Source organism: Apium graveolens, chromosome 10 (assembly GCF_009905375.1).
Source record: "Apium graveolens cultivar Ventura chromosome 10, ASM990537v1, whole genome shotgun sequence".
Classification (NCBI taxonomy): Eukaryota; Viridiplantae; Streptophyta; class Magnoliopsida; order Apiales; family Apiaceae; genus Apium; species Apium graveolens.
Genome location: NC_133656.1, coordinates 174,420,784 through 174,426,574, shown reverse-complemented (window position 1 = coordinate 174,426,574; position 5,791 = coordinate 174,420,784).

Below are 5,791 nucleotides of genomic sequence, written 5' to 3'. Positions count from 1 at the left end.
GCAACTGATATTTCATGTCTCATGCTTGAAAATATGAGTGCCGAGCTTCGGAAGCAACAAGTGCATATTGATGCTTATGATGTGATTGAACATCTTCAAAGAATGTTGAAGAATAAGCTCGTCAAGAAGGATTTGACAATATAAGACACTATAAATTTGTATGAAAGGGAGAGCGATATTCGGTTGGACCACATATTCTAAAGATGATAGGTATACGTACCTTGATATTTTGGGTTTCAAGATTGGTCTAGAGACTCAGTTTGATTTGATCAAACAATCTTTGAACAACTTATATTCTCAATTTTTTATGAACAAAATGAAAGAGATAAACAAACACCCATTGAGTTGTTATGCATGTTTAGAACTGTTAAAAACAACATGGTAAAGGCATGAACTACGTCCATATTGATGTTAGACACATGGAATGCAAATGGGAAAGGAAAGTGGACATGCAAGGTTAAGATTTGATTTTAAATGTGCCAAACCAGAGTCCAATCCGAAAGGGGATTTTGAAGCCTATTAGTGGTGTTGCTAGAGAAGATGATTGTCGATTATGTGGAAATAACCAAATGATTGGAAGTTAGACTGTCGAGTTTATTTGGGAGATCTAAAGAAGAAGAGCAAAAAGGTCAAGCTTCAGGTATTGGGTTAGAATTAGAGCAGTTTTGCCCATAAGCCGAAGTTGAGAACTTAGAAAATTGTTATTACGTGCCTGCTTTTAGCAGATACAATATATCAATTTCTTTTCAGGATAAGAAAGGTTTTTCATTTTAATTAAACTAGCATCAAAACCCGTGCGAGGCACATGTCATGTTCTAGCATAATTTTAAAGTTCTGAGATACTGCGGTATGTGCGATGTTCATGATTTGTGATGAATTTGTTAAACTTTAGCTATGTAGTTACATGGTTATCAATAGAAATCATTCATGATTGATATCTTTTTGACTTTCCAAATGAGTAGTCCTGATACTGAATATTTGGCATGTGAGAGATTTATCCTTTTTTTACTTAACTTAGTTGTGGCTATGTAAAGGACCATGATGAGGATAAGTTCTATACTATTGAGGAACTTGAAAAGATTAACAAAAAAATCATGGCTTCTATAGCTAAGAAATTTTTAATCTGAGATTCAAAAGGAATCGGCCATTTAAGTTTATGAGTGGAGCTGCTGATATTGAAAGTGGTTACAAAGAAAGGGGTCTAGATTTATAAAGAAGACTGGCTACAATACTGGAAGTGTGGATATGTCTAAGATAAAATGTTTTAATTGCAATAAACTTGGTAATTTTTCCACTGACTGCAAAAAGCTAAAGCAGGTTGTTAGGTCCCAATATGTTTGTAGAAGGGGGGTTGAATACAAACTTTACCGTTTAATGAATTTAATGCGGAATAAAAAAGTAAAACAAAATTCAAGTTAAATAAAACTATTATTAAACTTGAAAGGTGTTACAACAACGGTATCGTTTACAAGGGATTAATCTCAAATAAATTATCACAAATCTAGAATAAATTCGACATGAACTTTTTCTATTTTTGCAATAAAAAGATCAAATTCTAGAAGCAATTTGAGATTAAGTTGTAGGGATTTTGATCCTCTAGATAGTTACACAAGAATAAGAGAATGATTTCTAGTGGTTTAGATTTAACTTTAATTGCTAGAAATTAATGATGTTGAATTTGCAGTTGAGAGATGAAATGCTGAGTAAAAGCTTCTGTGGCTGCTGTGTTTCTTTTTGTTCTTGAGTAGTTGTGTATTCAATGTATGTTGAATGATCTGCTGCTCCTTGTCTCTTATAATTTAATCAACAGAACTGAATTGAACTGGCAAGACAATCTGAGAATTGGCATGACTTTCGGTGAGACAATCTGATTGAACTAGCAAGACAATCGGTGAGAGAATCACTTGAACTAGTAAGACAATCGGTGAGACAATCACCTGAACTAGCAAGACAATCGGTATGACAATCTGATTGTCATATCAGTTCAATTGATTGTCATGCTGAATTAATATTGAATATAAATTCAAAATCAATTCTGAAAATTCATAATATTAATTCAGAATTAATTAATCAATTAATTCAATTAATAAATAAATTAATCTTTGCAGATATAATTTATTTTCTTAATTAAATTATATGACTTAATTAATTAATAGAGAATTAATACTAGTCTTGAACAACAACCATTCTTCTGAAAATCTTCTGAAATCACTAAAAATTATGAATCAATTCCACCATTTCAATGTTGACACTCGATGTACTGTCTGGTTCATGAGTGACTAACTTCCGTGACGTTTCTTCATGTCTTGACTTTGATAACTTGATTTTCTTCAGATCAAATCCCTGTAATTATTTGATACCCTGACAAGATCTCTGTCACTTGATTAAATCCACAATCTTAATTTATATCACTGAGGCTTGATCAATTTCTTGAACTTCTTCCAGTGAAGTAATTCCTCAAGTCTGTAGATGAACATTATTTCTGAATCATTTGACATATGTTACTTTGTGAGATCTCTTTGATGATAGATCCACTATTTACTTGTTATATTCTTATTTGAGTTGAGTTAAATCCTCAAATAAATAAATAGGCTATGACATATGCCTTTCAATCTCCCCCTATTTGTTTGTTAGACAATAACAAAAAATACCTAGAGGATAACTCAACTAACAAATAAGAAGAAGATGTAAACATAAATGCAATGTAAATAGCAGAAAAGTTCTGGATTATATTTAACATATTCCAGATTTCAAAAGAAATTGATGTTCCTCTAGACTGAAGATATCTTCAAGTAGTTTCATCTTCATTTCCTTGGTTCTTCAAATCTCTGCCAGATAATACTTCTCAGTCTTGAAGTAATTATCAGCAGCTTCTTTTGTACAACCACATTTCCTGTTGAGAAGCGCATATCTCTTTTGGTTTTTCCCCTATGAGAATCAACTGCTTAAGGGAGATCACCTTCGTTTACCACATCTCCCGTATAGTAGGATCCGCAGATAAAAACCAATGGTATTCCCCTTTTTGGAAAACAACTTCTTCCCTTATGAAGAACAGTGATGAACCAAACCACTTCTTCTGATCACTTTTTCCTCCTCCCTGCTATTTCTCCCCCTTAGTTGAGAAATCCTCCAAACTATTACTTAAGATTTTATCTCCCCCTTAGAGAAGGAATGTATGCCGTTGTCTGAAGGAGTTCTCATATTCCACTTGGTTGGAAAAGAAATAACAAGTCAGAGTTTGATCAACCATGTTCATCAATCTTCCCAACTCCTTATATCTCTTATGCTAATCCAATCTGTAAATGTTAGATCCCAAAGAGTTAGGTTCCAATCATAAACATATTCGAGACCCGAAGTATCAAGAACCATGTTTAGGGATGGGGAAATTGGATATGTTGTTTCTCTTTCTTCCTCACTGTGAATGTGTGATTATGTTTAGTGTACCTCACATGTGTTTCACTCTTCTCTCCACTCGTGTTTACACTCATTCTCACAAGTGTATCACTCCTCTCATAGCTCCAAAATTTAGCTGTACCTGCAAGAAAAATCACCTTAGCCATCCTTAAGGAGGTCACAGGTGGTGCAATGAGAGTTCGCAAATCCCCATCCTCGTTAAACTTGTCAGATAAATCTGAGTTATAATCTACAAGTTGCTAGTTTCCCTTTTAGGGTTCCAGATTTGAACTCTGGGAAGGTAAACAATGATCCAACGAATTTAGCATAAAGATCAAAGTTCCCTTCTAATGTCTGTGAAGACATTTCCTTGTGACTCATTAGGTAATATCTGAATCATTATCAACAAGTTACCGATCTGCGCCTATGTCAGATCCATTATCCGCAGATGCATCCAGGGGATTTAAGCCTGGGGAGGTAGACACTGACCACTGACATATGGCTATTGGATCAATATCCTTTCCTAACACCTGTAAAGATAATTTGTCCATTAAAGAACCTTGAACAATCGAATCTGACCTTAAAATGGTCGAAACTCTTGTTTATGTCAACTCCTCCTTTGTGTGTGTAACCTTTCCTTGTGCATCAAGAATTGTTTATATTTGAGGTGGTGACACTACATCGGATACCCTGACCGATAAACAAATTTCAATCGACGCACCCTGTTGAGAGGATGAATCTAGTAACCGTTTTTGTGCCTTATCAGCCATTACATCTTTTTGAGAAGATGTATGGGGGCTAGCAGTTGTCTCGGTTTAAATACTACTCATCTTTGTAGGAGACAGAACTGCTGGGTTGACTTCAGAACCTTCCTTATGTGGTGCACTAAGGCACTATCTCCCTCACGCTCATTCATACTTCATTTTAGTGGTAAGAGAGTGTTGGTTGGTTCTGTTTCTGTGTTTGTCTTTACAGTCTGGGATAGAAGTTGTAATAACCCCAATTTTTTTAAATTGTTTTTGAAACCCTTATGAATAGTGATTTTGCTGATTATCCTGAATAAGAAAACTTTTCATGCCACACTATGTATAGGTTCTTCTATTGTTATTCTGAGATCTTTTTAGTACTTTATATGGGATATAAGTGTATGTAAAGATCGTCAGAATCCAAATTCGAACACTTTGATTTTTCCCGAAAATCCACCAGATACCGAAAGAATTGAGTATAAGGTAACATGATTAAAAGGATTTAAATTCAAGGATTATAAGAGAGGATCATAAAAGGAATATAATGTATTGAGAAAGGTTAAGGGAACCCAAGTAATAAGATCCCGGGTATGATCCCTCAAACGATAAACGAGAACGAAAGTTAAGCGAACCGTATAACAGATCAGCGGTCATTAGCCAAGTAATTAAGAGCTAATCAAAGAGGTTAGTGATGATGATGTCACCACACCAACAGGAAGATGACAAGTGTGGGAAGATGACATAGGAGGATGACATAAGCATGACCAAAGGGAAGGTATTGTTGGTTGATTTCAAGCCACACAAATTTTACCATGGTTAAAAAGTAATTAACAAAACAAAAGGATATCAACCAAGCCTTTTATGCACAAAGATCAATAAAACAAAGCAAGCTTCTCTCCCCCACCCTTTTCATCTTCTTCATTTCGAATTTTTCACCAAAATGGTGAATTAGAAATTCAAAATACAAGCTATACTCCATGGAAAATTATAAGGTTTGTTTCTTTTGGATCCTATATTTCATAACTAAGAAGAGCAAGTAGTTTGAGTGCTTGAATCAAAGGTTTTCTATCTCAAACAAATCATTTTAGTTTAGGGTGAATAGTAACTTTCAAGAACAAATTTTTGATTCTTGATTTTATTTGCAAGGTCAAGGTAGCTTAAGCATATATTAAGGCTTCCATGGACATTCCAAGGATCTTTCATTGATTAAAAGCTTCAAGGAAGGTATAACTCTTCATGATCTTAGTACTGTTTGATATAAATGATTATGATGATGGAATGATAGATTAAGTATAGTAGTTGTTTTGTCATGTTGAGATCTTAGTGGTTAAGTGCTTTTATTGATTTTGGAGTTAAAAAGTAGCACTAGTTGTTCTTGATGATTCATGGTGTGATTTGAGATTGGTTTAAATGGTTTAAAGTGGTTGATGAGTGATATGGTCATATGGTTGTATTGGGATTGATTGGTGATGGTTTGGTGTTGAATTGGTTGGTAAAATTTTGGGAAATCGCGTAAACATAGCCGTCGTAATGTCCGATTTACTTTAGGCTATTTTTGTTCTTAACATTAGGACCCGTGAACTCACTTCTAGGTTTTGACCATTGCCATGATTAGATATTTCATGTTATGAGCTTCGTTTTGATATGTAGTT